This window comes from Anser anser (genome assembly GCF_964211835.1).
Source record: "Anser anser genome assembly, chromosome: Z".
NCBI classification, from domain to species: Eukaryota; Metazoa; Chordata; class Aves; order Anseriformes; family Anatidae; genus Anser; species Anser anser.
In genome coordinates, this window is record NC_139723.1 from 44,199,692 (window position 1) to 44,215,612 (window position 15,921).

The 15,921-nt window shown below is 36.2% G+C and overlaps 1 long non-coding RNA gene across 1 annotated transcript; it reads right to left on the reverse strand.

Moving 5' to 3' along the window:
- Positions 1-1,822: 1,822 nt before the first annotated feature.
- On the reverse strand, positions 1,823-15,389 carry LOC310890160. Its single transcript, XR_014577078.1, has 5 exons — positions 13,213-15,389; positions 11,003-11,082; positions 4,262-4,348; positions 3,273-3,437; positions 1,823-2,108 (listed from the first exon to the last, which is right to left on the reverse strand). It is a non-coding gene; the product is annotated as an uncharacterized lncRNA (long non-coding RNA).
- Between the last annotated feature and the right edge of the window lie 532 nt (positions 15,390-15,921).

Here is a 15,921-nt window from a genome sequence, read left to right on the forward strand (position 1 = left end):
CAAACTGACAGCAGTTTTAGAGAATTTTAGTTTCATTTTGTCTTCTCATAATTTAAATTTTATTTCACTTCTTTATTACCTTTTGATGAACCTAGTCTTACAAAATTTGAGCTTTTTTCTGAAGTACAGTTGGTGTTTTTCATTTGGAGTCAAAACACACCAGGACTAAACACCCTTACTTACTCTATTTGAAAAGGCCTGAGGAAAGCAAACCTTCAAATAATGTCCCCATAATTAGACTAAATGAAATGAACAGAGTAGATAACCCAATACCTCCACAGCCCTTTTAATAACTGCTAAATCTGCCAGCATCTGTGCTGGATTGATTGGATTGTTGTAGAAACACAGAAAAATTGGCCAAGATCATTGTATCTTTCCATAAACACCATTTGATAACAAATATTCTTATCAACAACAACCTGGTTAGATTGAAATAAATAGAGGTGTTGCAGCTTATTATAAATTCCCTAGCTAGCCTTCATTTTGTTGTTCATTTGTTTGATTTTTAGTTTTGGAGCTTGATGCCTGCATGAGATTTCCTTTAGTCTATCACAAACCTCATAAAGTACATTTTGCTGTACTAAAGAACTCAACTAAACTGTAAACTGTACTAAACTAAAGAAGTCACAAAATCGTGTACACGATAAAGAAATACAGACTTAAAAGAAGCCATGATAAAAGCAGCCATGAGCTGGTAAATCATTGCTACACATGTAACTCATTACATGTAGTTCTGCAAGTAGTTCCGGACTGATAAATGACTTATTTCTTTCAAACTTGAGATTAAAAAAATCTCCCAGCTTGAATATGAGTTATCTGTAGCATAAGTACAATTTCACAAATCACAGAGTTCATTAGACTGAAGAAAATATGAAGCAAACAAACAAAGAAGCTAACTGCAAACTTGTTCTTTGTCCTACCTGCTGCTTGGTACTGCTTTCAATTTACTGTGCTTTTGCAACATATGAGCCAAAACTTAATATTGGTTACACAAGTATATCCCATTTCTCCTCAAAAGTATTGGTATAAATGTTTGTTCGTGTGCCACAGGGATGATGTACATGCCAGAGATCAAAAATAGGGCAATTTCTGGATACCCTGAATGTTAATCAGTCTGGGTTTTTTTGTTTGTTTGTTTTGTTTTGTTTTGAGTATTAACGAATGGCATCAAAGATACTCTGCTTGTCTTTTGACTTTGACAACACTGATAAAATGTCAAATTAAGTATTTTTGAAAAAGAAAATCTGATTGGTGCTTTTAATTCTCAGATTCTGCTCAAATAGACTCATGGCTTGCAGTTAGGGGACTTAAAAATCTTTAGTTATTTAATGTTTCAGTGAACATCCCCTCATCTTGCATGAAGCAGATTTTACCTTGATAACTCCTAGCCTTCGGAATGCAACAGTTATTACCTGCCAGAAACAAGAAAAAGCAATTTTAGATATTTTCCCCTTTTCATCCTTATATGAAGAATTGCTACATTCATGTGGAAGTCATAAAAAAAAAAAAAAGGAATCTTTTACTCTTCTCTTTTAATGAGTGGGGAGAAAAAATGTTACATGTGTCACAGAAAGCAGTGTATAAATTAATGAGTTTGACTCTTCAGGTCTTCCTAACCTTGGAAGTAAAGCTACAGAGAAGTTATCTTGTATTTCAGTAGAGGAATAGAACAGGTGCTGTTGACCTGCCCCTCCACTGAAACTTATGCTATATCTGTGAGATCAGAGAAATTGAAATAGAGTTTATATTTCTGAGTCTTTTTTTCTAATTAAGATGACATGCAGGAAAACCACGATAGAAGATGTTCTTACATACAGTGAGATATGTCTGGGAAAATCCTCACATTCACAGGCCCTAGTCCTCACTGAGGACTTCAGACAGCTGGTTGTGGTTGACCAGCAATCTCTGTTGTCCACTGAAGGGAGAACAGAGCAGGACACAAGCAGACAGGAGGATTCTGGACTGCAGTGTTGACAATTTACTGCCAGGTGATGCAGGAGCTGACAAAGGGAGATGCTCTGTTTACAATCATGAAAGAACTGAGCAAGGATGTACAGGCTGGAGGCAGTCTTGGCTTCAGTGACTGTGAGATGACAGTGTTCAGGATCCTGGAAGAAGAAAACAAGACAAAAAGCAGGATCACAACAGGGGGCTTCAAGAGAGTAGACATTTACCTGTTCAGACACTTGCTTGAAAGAATCCTATGTGATGCAGTATTGGAGAAAGAGTGGTTAAGGAGGGTTTATTGATTTCCAAGGATCACATCCTCCAAACTCAAGAAAAGTCCATCCCAAATTGTAGGAATTAAAGAAAAGGCAGTAGAATGTACCTGGACAGGTGAGGTCCTGCCAAAACTGGGACATAAAAGGAAACATTCAAGACATGGAAGTAGAGCCAGGTAACTCAGTAGAAATAATGAGCTTGAAAGAATGGGATTAGGAACACCAAAGTCCACCTGCAGTTGAATCTGGAGGGGATAAGGAGGCCACCAAGAAGGATTTCTATGGGTATGTCAGCAGCAAATGGAGGACCGGAGAAAGTGTGGGCCTGCTGCTGAAAGTGATAGGGTATAAATGGTGACAAAGATCATGGAAAATGCCAAGGTATTCAATCCTCCTTCACATTGGCCTTTAATGATAAACTTCTGTTGAACACAGAAGACTTACTTTAAGCTAAAGTTAGGAAACATGTAAATAGACTGAACATAAACAAGCCTGTGGGACCTTATGGGATGCTGTCACAAGTGCTGAGGGACCTGGCCTATGTTACTGCAAGGTTACTCTTGATTACCTTGGAAAGAATACAGAAAGCAGGGGAGAAGTGGAAGAAAGCAAATGTCTGTCAGCCTCACTTCATTCACTGGGAAAGCAAAGGAGCAAAGAAGCAAAGGAGCACTAGGAGCAAATCCTCCTAGACACCATTTCCAAACATATGGAGGACAAGAAGGTGACTTTGAATGATCAGTATGGATTTACAAAAGGAAAATAATGCCTGACCAAACTGATATTACAAAAACCTTTCATAGTATAAAATGTTTAGCTTGATGAATGAGAGAACAATGGATGTTGTTTATCCTGACATTAGTCAAGACTTGACCTTCAGTCATGGAGAATTTAAGGCTTCTGACACTGTCTCACAGAGCAACTTCACAAGCAAAATAATGAAATACAGGCTAGATAAGTAAACAGCAAGGTGGATTGTGTGAACTGCTAAATATACAGGGTTGTAGTACAAGACAGACATAAACATACTGCAACAAGTCCATTAAGTACCATAAATATGTTTCAGAAACTGCAACATCTTTCGTATGTGGAGAGGCTGAGGGAAGAGGAGGCTCAGGAGGATCTTGTCAATGTGTTTAAATGCTTCATAGATATAAGCAATGCAGACATATCCAGACTCTTCACTGTGACAGGACCAAAGTCAATGGGCATAAACTGAAATAAAGAAAATTCCATTTAGATACAAAAAATTCTTCTCTGCTGTGAAGGTGCACGAACACTGGAACAGGTTTTCCATGGACATTGTGATATCTGCATCACTAGAGGTATTCAGCACTAGCCCTGACCAGCCTGCTGTAGGTGACTCTGCTTTGAGCAGAGAGCTCAAACCAGAAAAAATACAGAGGTCTCTTTATTGGTGTACCTCTTTTTGCCTCTTTTTTTTTTTTTTTTAATCCTGCTGGTCTTTACAGCTGTTTAGCTGTGTAGATATGCACTACAATGAACCTTGACAGTCTCAAACCTCCAACATGCATGGGTAACACAATTTGCATTATGTATGACAGAAAAATAGACAATTTGTGACTCCCAGAATATTTGTGCTAGGCTTAACCTGAGATCCTTTGGGTTATTTCATCTATTTCCACAGTCTATTCCAATCTGAACAACAGTAATTTTTAATTAAAACAGACATCACTTAACAATTCTGGAATGTGAGATTTTTTTTCTCTTTTCTCTGGAGATATTACAGTGTTGAAGCAAAAACATGTGATACAGAATAGACATCAAATTAAAACAAATATTTAAGATGATATTAAGCAGGATGAGTGGGATGTCTAAAAAACACCTGATGAAAAAAAAATAGAACTCTAACAGGTATAAGGTTTGCTATCAGACTGGCATTTAGCCTTGTGCTGATGTCTCCCACCCAACCCTGTCTATTTTCCATGAAAGCTTTATCAGGGAAGAGATACAGAGGTATCTGGGGATACCCCTAGCACACAAGAATATATAGTTGGCGTAAAGGTAATATTGCCTACCTTTCCTTCTGTTTCACAGTCTTCCTTAGGGGATGTCTTTGGCCGTATCATCTGCCACTTTCAAATGTTTCCAGAGAAACCAACAGCCTGTTACAACAGCCAATTACTCATCCATACAATGTTGAAGGCATTGATGGAAAGACAGCTGAAAAGGAGGATAGCCACATGAAAGGCCAGAAGGAAGGAGAGGCAGAGGAAAGCTGAAAAGAAAGTCTGTCTTAAAAGGCTATTTTTCTTTGCCTAGCCCTTCTCACCTACAAGTGCAGCTAATGGTATTTTTCTCTTTCACAGATCTCTTACTCAGTTGCATTCAATAGAAAGCATGAGTAGAGAGCATTTCAGCCAGATCAAATACCTCTCAGTCACTTCAGGATGTGAACTACTGATCCTTGGTAGGTCTTCATGTGTAATCCTGATAATGTTGTTTACATGCTGGTTTTATCTTTGTGACTGACTAAAGAATCAGTCACCATAGCAGTCAGTAATACAACAATCCACCTGTAACTTACTGTGTATAAGAAAAAAAATAAATAAAGCAGAGCATAACAACGCTGCTCCAATAAGATCAGAAGGATTTCAAAGACCTTTTAGCTAGAAAGGAAACACAAAACTTCTCCATATCGAAGGAAGCATCTGCAAATAAATTATTGTGGATCTTGAATAATTTCACTCTGATGAAGTCTAAACACAGGTGGGATTCATCTTAAACTTAGGCATCAAAGTTTGATATCTGACGTAGTGTTGCCAACCAGGCTCCGTTAACATTCAACAGAGGGGAACAAGCCCCTCTACCCACCTAAATTAATCTAAGCCAATCTGAAAAAAAAAAAAAAAAAAAAAAAACAGTCGAAAGACTAGGTGAATTGCATGCTGAAGGTGATGATATTTTATCATTAGCTACTGTACTTCGAGTTTACAGTGACTACCTAACATCTCACCTTTTAACATTAGATGTCCATGGTAGAACTGATGAACAGCACTTTAAATAAATAAATAAATAAAACAGAACAAAAACAGTCTATTTCCCTCAGTTTAGGAGAACAATTATTTAGACAACTGTTCTTAACATAACACGTGAATTCTAAAGTACAAGTTCAAAGTTAAAAACAACTGCACCACTACATGTGTCAGAATACAAGGAGTCAGGCATACAGTCAGAGCTGTGTTGTGCATCTGAAAGGTGGAACATAGGCAGCTACCCTCAGATATTGCAACTTGTAGTGAAGTACTGAGGTAGAAATGAGATCTTTCTAATTTCTCAATGGTAGATTGGGGCACAGATATGGTAACTAAATGCCACATGCTCCTTTAAAATCCACAATGCCTCATACCTTTACAAGGAATTCAAAAGGAAAAATGTGTACTGGGCCAAGAAAGCACATTTCCATGTGAAAGGCTAAAAGAAACGTCACTACAGGAAAGAAAGTCTTCATGGTTTGCAGGACAAACCATGCTCAAGTGAGGGATTCTGATTCTTGTCCAGGTGTTAAGAGGATGGTAGCAAGAATGACAGGCTTTACACTACCCTTTTCTGAATTTTACTATTTCTAGAGTTACCATAAACTGAGTAAACCTATCTATTTGTTTGTCTTTGCCATGGTATCTCCCTGAAGAATTGAACAGTTAATTGAGAATAGTCCCCAAGTGGTAGGTCTGGAAATGCTGTGTCTGGGGTAAATGTGAATAAGATGTCATCTGTCCTATTTCCATCACTGAGGTAGCTGAACAACAACAACAAAAAAAAGCCAATAGAGACAAGACCAAAGGCAGTTTTAGGAAAAATTTCCAGCACAAAGAGGTCTGGAACCAACAGCCTCATAAGTGAGCAGCCAGGGCACTGTAAAAATGTTTACACACACACACACAAATAAAAATTAAAATCCCAAAACAAACTAATTAATATTCTTCTCCAAAAATGTCAAAGCAGTTTGCACTGTTCCTCCACAAGATCTTCCCTGAAACTTTGGCAAGATTGGAAAAAACATCATTTTTCCAGAGCATTTAGATTCATTGGTAAACAGCTCTGCAAGAACTTTACCGTGCCATTCTAATTGCAAAATACTCATTTTGCAATACCTGTAAGTCATTTGTGCTGTAGAGCCAAAACTGGAACCAGATTTTATTACTTTCAGTGGTAATATTCCATGACAGCAGATAGTCCCAATATTATAAGGTTGTTTTTTCCTCCTAAGGAATGATATTTTTTCTATTTTTGCTTTCTAATGTTTCACAGTAATTCCATGATCTTCAAAAATTGCATCTGTTTGTATGGGTACTCTCATCTTTACATGACTGAAACTGAAGCAATATTCTTATGCTGTATTTCCCATATGTCATCTTGGACAACTTTGCCAAATTAGCAAACTCTGATTTGACATTGAATTAATAAAATCTCCAAAGGAATTCCTTTTCCACTTTTGTACAAAATCTATCCTTCTTCCAGTATTGGGTAACCACTGAGGTCTACCGTAAGGTCTAGGTTTTGCTGTCACTTATAGAAGTGTTCAACATGAGGAACTTCATGAGGTTAGTAGAGCTTCTTCTCTGAAATCCACTGTAATCAGAATCCAATTACCACAGAAGCAGTACCACGCTTTAGACTGCATATAGTTTTTCCTTTAGACTGCATATAGTTTTTCCTTTAGACTGCATACAGTTTTTCATCTTTGTTTAATGTTTTTTCCTGTTTTCCTGTAGAGATGAGGGCTATACAACCATGCCCTGCTGATATGAGAGTTACTGTGATCAGCAAACTGTTGAGCTCCTTTACATAAACAATGACACTTGAACCTAACGGCTAGTTTCAGCCAAACTGATGGAGGGAAAAGCATTCTTTTAAGCTCCAGCAAAATAAATAAAATAAAATAAAATAGAATAAAGTAAAATAAAATAAAAATAAAATAAAATAAAATAAAATAAAATAAAATAAAATAAAATAAAATAATAAAATCATAGAATAAGAGAATCTCCTGAGTTGGAAGGGACCCATAAGGATCATTGAGTCCAACTCCTGGCACATACAGGTCTACCCCAAAATTCAGACCAAACAAAATTAAATTAAATTAAATTAAATTAAATTAAATTGAAATAAAATAATAAAATAAAATAAAATAAAATAAAATAAAATAAAATAAAATAAAATAAAATAAAATAAAATAATAAAATAAAATAAAATAATAAAATAAAATAAAATAAAATAAAATAAAATAAAATAAAATAAAATAAAATAAAATAAAATAAATAAAATAGACTTAGTTGCTTTTCTACTTAGCATGTAGATTTTTTCATCATTTCAAATGATAAAAATGCTTCAACATAAATTCAACACTTACTGGATGCCTGAGAATCCACAATACAAATTCCATAGCTTCAGAAAAAAAAACAGCAGTTACTGACTACATCTTCCTAGAAAAGCAAAAACTAAGACACAAATCCACAGGAAACCAGACTTACAGGATGTATGCTATTATTCATACATAAGTTTTTCTGGCTGAAATTTTCCAGGAATATTTTTTTTCCATAAATGAAGTTTGGATGAAAAAGTTTAACTCTTTTTGAACACAAAGAAAGACGGCGAAGAGCAGAATACATTCCACTCATTAAGATATATATTTGAATATATATATACGCCCACATAACATTTATTTATTTACTTATTCATTCATTCATTTAATTAATTATTTTTCCCCTAAATTTTCCCGGCTAGGAACAAAAGCAAGATATAGTGCGAAAGCTCTTGTCTTGCCACTGTCTTGAGCAGCAGATAGCTTCTCTATGACTGTTAGTCCTTTATTTTTGAAAAATAATTCATAGCTACAAAAATGTTAATCTTTTCCAGGGTAAGGCAATAGTCTTAAACCCAAAAATAATTGATAGCAGAAGTAAAACAGTAGTAAATCCAGTCTTTAGATAAGAATAATATACTGCATTGTATAATAGTGAATTGGTTAGCAGCAAATGAAAATATTTCTGGCATTGCTAGGGGAGGTTGTGGGTTCATGTAAACATTAGATCCTAACTATATCTTTCATCATCTCACAAAATGATGATAGTATGCTTGTAACTTTTATGTCTGCTTTACTACATTGCTGTTAGTCAATCAACCTCCTTCACATGTGAGCAAAATAGTGCATTTAAAAAGCAAGCTCTTCACACAGTCAGCTCCTTCAGTTATTTCACTGAGTGAATTTTACAACTTGCAGCCATAGAAATTCAATGAAGGAAAAGTATTCTACATGTTCTGAAAGCAAAGAACTCAAACACACACAATTTTCATTTGGACGTGGATTTTTTAGGTTTACCTCACACATTATATCACTCATAAATAGGGATTTTCTTGTTAGCTAAAAGACTATTTTCACTTATTATACAAGCCTTATTCCTTATTAGTGATGAGTGTGTAAGTAGTCACTTTTAAACACTTTTTTATTTTTCATTTCTTTTCTTTTTGTCACCTGAAAAAGTAGTAGCCTTTTCTTCTTTAACTTTAGATCAGACTTCAACGCATCTTTTTGAGTTATTAATTAATATTCAGCTGAGAAAAAGATTTAAAGTGATATTTTTGGGATTTTATTGACTCAAAATAAGAAACAATAAAATTTATCATGATAGATTAATCAGATTGAAACTTATTTTCTGCATTCCTTTATAGCCTATTGCTGTAATTAAAATATAAAGGATCTTTTAACTTGAAGAATTACAAATAATTTCCATCAGACAACAGCTGTTATTTTACCCTGCTATCTTTGCTTCCTCTTTGTTTTGAGATCTTTCAGTATGAACATGCCTAAGTAAATGCACATTATTCATCACCATTTCCATTAGTCATGACACAAGTAGTCAATCACTTGTAAAAAATCAAGGGATTCAGGAAACTGTACAAACGCATAAACACAGATTCTCTTTCTGCCACCTACTTGGTTCTCACAAAATCAATTCTCCTCCTCATGAGTTAACTTACATAATTTTATATTTGACATAACTGTATATATTTTTTTTAAATCTGTGTTAGAGATTCAGAATAAAGGCATTTTTCAGGGAAATCATATACATGAGTTTGTGTAGTTAAGAATAGAAGAGAAAAATCCCACTCCAGCCTTTAAGGGGAAGATGGCTGAGAACTGAATAGCATTCTCTTATCTAAAGAAGGAGGATGTTATCAATTCATCAGCTTGATAAATTTCCTTACAACTGCTAGCAGTAGCAAAGTGATAAGATAATGGAATACATTCATTTTAATTATGCTGAATATTTCCCTAGTGAAAGTTGAAACTAGTTCCAGTTTGTTTTAATAATGAAGAGATAAAGGAACTAATCACTTTTTTTACTGGGTATATTTGAATAATCAAATACTAACAGCAGAGCACTTTATAAAACGATATATTTTGCACTTTTTTTTTTTTTTGTAATAGGGACTTCCAGCTTAGAAGTAAAAACTTTCTAGTAACCTAATGGCTGTTGTATTTTCTCCACCTACTATTAGCATCACTATTGTAGACTTTCTAATCTGCTTTTAAATATATAACATCAAAGAACACTTGATGTAGTATTTGCACATTGAAATGCTTTAATTTAATAAACCATTCTGATTTTGTGTGTAGATCATATATGGGATCTATGGAGACTCTGGTATTCTGACAGTCACTACCTCAGCTTCACACACTGATGGAATCCTCTATATTACACTACCCAATGAACAGTCATCTATAATTCAATGTGTAGTTACCATAACTATAAAGATTTAACATTTGTAGTTCCTCTGAGTAACTGAAAATACACCCAAGCGTAAATAAATCACAACTGAGTAGTCTTACTTCTGCCTAATTTCAGTGATCAATGTATTGCTGCCTGTTAAAAAAAAAAAAAAAAAAAAAGAGAGAGGGAGACAGGAAATCTGGATGCTTGCAGTTGAAAGATAGATTATGATATAATAAAAATAAATAGAAAATATGGCTTGTAGTCATAGTATTCAAGATCATTGATTAAATGCACAAATAACATTAGATGTAACCTTGAGTCTGCATGGAATTGGGCTTAGTAAAGGAGGTTTTCAATACTATATGATTTTCACTAAATGTAGATTATTGAGGTGGCTCTCCCTGATGTGCATTTTTCAATTACATTTCAAGCCCAGTATTAGACCAGGAATAGCTTCATTAAACCACCATAAGTAAGCCATAAACCCAAGGTGAGTGAGAGCAGGTGACACTTTTTATCAATTGGATGAAGTATTCTTTTCAGTCCAAAGCTCTCACTGAAGCAAAAAGAAAGTCTCTAGTAATGATAAATATTCCCCAGGAGGGATACATATAGTCCGTCCACAAACCCCCTCTCCACCCAGCTGAACACAAAGCTAGGTGGAAGAAGAGCAGTTGTACACAGTAAAGCCAGAGAGCCCTTCAAATGGAGATCATATCAAAACATCTGTAGTGAAGGTCTTTATAGCAAACACACCCTCTTGTCTGCAAAAGTCCGCCTTTGATCTTACATAAGTCTGAAAACATCAAGGAAGCAACTCTAGCTTGTAGAGAAAGTGTAGAGAAATATTTTCTCATATGGAGGGAAATTTGATTATGCAAGTATTGCAATGAACTTGACATGCCAATTGAGAGTGAATAGCTTTTATGCAACAGTGAGAAATTGCACGCTCCACTTATCATTATTACAGCTGGTGGAAGAGAAACTGAATTAGTACTGGAGATTATATTTCTTTCATTAATGTGCATATAAGTTCTTACTTACCGTTCTCTCAAAATGGAAGGATTGTCCTTAGAGTCCCTAAGTATTGTTATTGGTGTCTAGTCTAGCACACACTGGGATTTCTCCATGGAAACAGGAAGTGTCAGGAATATGAAATAAGAAAAAGAAATTAAATGTAAGTATCAGCTGGGAAGTGCTTCAAGCATTTATTATTCTTTCAGCATTCAGCTAATTATTCAAGATGACTGACTGTGATTAGAATATTACTGATCATATTTAAAAGCAGGCGTGGATACATGAGCTATTTGCCAGAACAAATGGCACAGATTTGTTTCCGATGTCATTTATATCAGCTTTACATACTTGTGAAGTTTGATCAGGTTTTGGTTACAGTTACCTTAAGAAAATTCAAAGTACCTCTGTTGAATAAGGAAATTCAAAGTACCTCTACTGAACTGCAGAGACTTTCTTCAGATTACATACACACTATCAGATCAGGATCTAGATCCTTGATTTTAAAGGGGTAACACCTAATTTAGGGCAGCATGAGATTAGAATCAGATTTGAATGTGAAGAAACACTGGAGTTACAGTTTTAAGATACAGAGTACAATATAATGAGAATAGAATGCCCAGTACACAGGGTGAAATATGAAAAATTAAGCTTTATTTTCATGCTCACACCTGAAACACAAATGTATAACAGATGTTTAGCTATCTCCTTTCTTTCTAGCAACATCACATTCATCACAGTCCTAAAATATGTAACACATCATAATGGAACTGATGGAGAGTCTGTATAATACAAGTGTCTGTAAGGAGCGCTAAATTAGTATATCTAATTTAATTTGAAACAGTGAAGTTGGATCTTCCCCTAGGGCACGCCCAAAACACTTTTGACTGAGAAATCACTGTGATATGTCCTAACATTATCTTGTCGATCCCCCAAACTCTCAATATGTAAGGCTTCTATGAATCACAAACCTATTTGTATAGAGTATGAGTTTACATCACATATTCATATGTGTAAAATTTGCATAAAGGTACATTTTAAATTTTGATTATTCACATTTTGCCAAAGATACTATTCCTTTATTTTCCTCTGCCATTTTATGATAGGCCTAGATTAAGAACAGGGGGAAATAAACAGTGTAGGAATAAAAAAGAGAGATTTTGTGGCTGGAGTAAAGCAGTCAGGGCTTTTCCCAAGCTTCTTTTCTCATTGTACCACCTCAGACCTTCACTAGTATATTTGTGTCTTGGGGTACAAACCTATATGAAGCTTAGAAAATACAAATACACCTCTTCTTCACAAGGGGGTAGTCCGTGTATTGAATAAGGTACTAAAAATTTTCAGAAATATATTTTTAGAGCTTTCAGGTTATTTGTGATGTTCCCTTCATGTTCTTTAGGATTTTGCAATCCTTTCCCATCTTTAGCTTCCAGTAAAATGAAAGATTGATATTATTGTGTGAAGTTCAGATAATCTGTTTATTTGTGATCTCCTGCAACAAGGTCATACAGGACCTCTTACTGATGGGAAGAGCATGTAATTAAGACAGGTACAAAAGAGAAGAGGTCCAAATATGTGGTGCTCTAAGCAGCACCTGGGCAAAGAAAATATTTTTTACAGAAGGAAAATGTTCCTACATACTGACACAAATAACCAAAAGTCACAAAAAACTGTTTGCACATGGATGGACAATTAAGAAAAAAGAAAAAAAAATCTCTAAAGAGAGAACTTGTGTTTAATAACCTGAGAGGGGAGAGTTCTCATATCAGGAAAGACTCTGGTTTCTCAGTGGGATCCACCCAAAGCATCATTTTCTGATGATCTGTTCCTGACTTCAGCAAATTTTGGAAACAGTGTTTTGTCAGCACAGAGGAAATTCAGAGCAATTTTTTATTGTACATTTGTGCTCCCAGTGATCCAAAAGGCCTAACCCCAGCATTAGATTACCAGATGCTCAGGGGTTCACTAATCCATTAGCTATTACATCTGCATTCCAGGGTTTTCATAAGAAACACTACAGCTGCGGATCGCTAAAGTGTCTCCTAAAGTGATGACTGACTTTGGAGATTATCACTCCCCTTTCCCTTAGAACAGGATAGAGCTTCCCCAGTGGCTTTGTACCATTGGAAGAGATTCTGGATAACCTCTGGCTGTTTAATCCCCACAGACTTTGGGAGCAGTGCAAGTGTGGGCAGTGAATGGAGGGAAAAGTTTTCCTACTGAATTCTGTGAATTCTTACCCTCCAGGTGATCCCTCTTTTCCAGGAGTGTCAGTGATTTGCTGTCAAGATTTTCAGGAGAAGCTTGAAGGAAAATATTTTCCCTTAGGCTAAGATAAGCTCCATGCCTCAGAGATACATACGCAAGTCTTAAAAAAGGCTGAAGGGAGAGGGAAACACATACATACCTTTATAAACAAAAGAGTTATTTTGTTGAAGTTATTCTAAGGAAATGCTTATACTCTAAAAGTATGTTAAGCATATAAATAATGAGGAGTAGATTTAAAATTATATTTGGATTTAATAAATAACCTTTACAAAGTTCAAGACACTACATGCAGAAAAAAAGAAAAAGAAAGAACAAGAACAAGAAAAAAAAAGAGAAAGAGAAAGAGAAAGAGGAAGAGGAAGAGAAAGAGGAAGAAAAAGAGAAAGAGAAAGAGAAAGAGAAAGAGAAAGAGAAAGAGAAAGAGAAAGAGAAAGAGAAAGAGAAAGAGAAAGAGAAAGAGAAAGAGAAAGAGAAAGAGAAAGAGAAAGAGAAAGAGAAAGAGAAAGAGAAAGAGAGAGAGAAAGAGAGAAAGAGAAAGAGAAAGAGAAAGAGAAAGAGAAAGAGAAAGAGAAAGAGAAAGAGAAAGAGAAAGAGAAAGAGAAAGAGAAAGAGAAAGAGAAAGAGAAAGAGAAAGAGAAAGAGAAAGAGAAAGAGAAAGAGAAAGAGAAAGAGAAAGAGAAAGAGAAAGAGAAAGAGAAAGAAAAAGAGAAAGAAAAAGAGAAAGAAAAAGAGAAAGAGAAAGAGAAAGAGAAAGAAAAAGAAAAAGAGAAAGAAAAAGAAAAAGAGAAAGAAAAAGAGAAAGAGAAAGAAAAAGAAAAAGGAAAGGGAAAAAGAAAAGGAAAAAGAAAAAGAAAAGAAAAGAAAAAAAAAGAAAAAGAAAAAGAAAAAGAAAAAAAGAAAAAGAAAATTATATTGCTTAAAGTATATTTGTGAAACTCAGCAGCTCAGCAACAACAGACATAGTTAGTGAAGAAAATTTACTGCAAGGGATAACTAAACCACTAGCACCTCTTTGCCCTTAATCTTTGCCTTTTGCTCTTAGCAAGGAGCTTATAGAAACTTTCCAAGCTTTTGTCAGATCTCACTTTGAGATAACGAAGGAGAGAATACTTTCTCTCTTTTTGTGTAAATTATGATTTTTATTCTCTCAGATACTAAGAAAAAGTAAAGGTAGGTTGTATGCCTCCAGTTGAACATCTTCCTTCTGACAAAATTTAAAATAAACTCATGCTCAGAATTCAGTAAACAGTCAAGTGAGCTATATTCAAGCCTAAGTGTCCTTAACAGGTTGTATTTTTTCTGGAAGAGCACAGCAGGTATGCTTGGCTGGAAGTGACAGGACCCAATAATTGTTTCTCTTTGTTCATACATGCACACCCAATGAAGGCAGAAACACAAGTGAAGGTTTCTGGGTCCAAGATTGCTCTGCATTACAGACCAGGATGCAATCCAACCTTAAAATGAAATTGAGCAAATTAAGTCCAAAGGACCTCAAAGATCATCAACTTCCAACCCCTCTGCCATAGACAGGGATGTCACCCACTAGATAAGGTTGCTCAGAGCCTCTTCCAACCTGGCCTTGAACACCTCCAGGGATGGGGCATCCACAACCTCTCTGGAAAACCTGTTCCAGTGCCTCACCACCTTCTGAGTGAAGAATTTTCTCCTAATCTCTAATCTAAATCTCCCTTATTTTAGCTTGAAACCATTCCCCCTTGTCCTGTCACTATCTTTTTGAGCAAAGAGTTGCTCTCCATCTATTTTATAAGCCCCCTTTAAGTAACGAAAGGTTACAATGAGGTCACTCCAGAACCTCTCCTCTGTAGGCTGAACATCCCCAGCTCTCTCAGCCTTTCCTCACAGGAGAGGTGCTCCAGTCCCTCGATCATCTTTGTGGCCCTCCTCTGGACCCACTCTAACAGCCCCACATCCTTCTTGTGCTGGGGGCTCCAGACCTGGATGCAGCACTCCAGGTGGGGCCTCACAAGGACAAAGTAGAGGGGGACAATCACCTCCCTCCACCTGCTGGCCACTCCTCTGCTGATGCAGCCCAGGATGCAGTTGGCCTTCTGGGCTGCAAGCACACACTGCTGGCTCATGTCAAGCTTTTCACCCACCAGAACCCCAAGTCTCTCTTTGTAGGGCTGCTCTCAATGAGTTCTTCTATACTCATGTCTGGGATTGCACTTTGCACTTGCACTTGCACTTTGATTTGTTGAACCTCATTAGGTTTATGTCTCAAGTTTGTCCACGTCCCTTTGGATGGCATCCCTTCCTTCTGTTGTATCAATCACACAACTCAGCTTGATGTCATCTGCAAATTTGCTGAGGGTGCACTCGATCCCACTGGTTATGTCACTGATGAAGATATTAAACAGCACCAGTCCCAGAACAGATCTCTGAGGTACACCACTTGTCACCAGCCTCCACTTGGACATAGAGCCATTGACCACCACTCTCTGGGTGCGGCCTTCAAGCCAGTTCCTTATTCACTGAACAGTCCACCCATCAAGTTCATATCTCTCCAATTTGGAGATCAGGATGTCATGTGGGACTCTGTGAAAGACCTTACAGAACTCCAGGTAGATGACATTAGTCAGTCTTCCTTTGTCAACTGATGCAGTCACACCATCATAGAAGGCTACCAGATTGGTCAGGCATGAATTGCCCTTGGTGAAGCC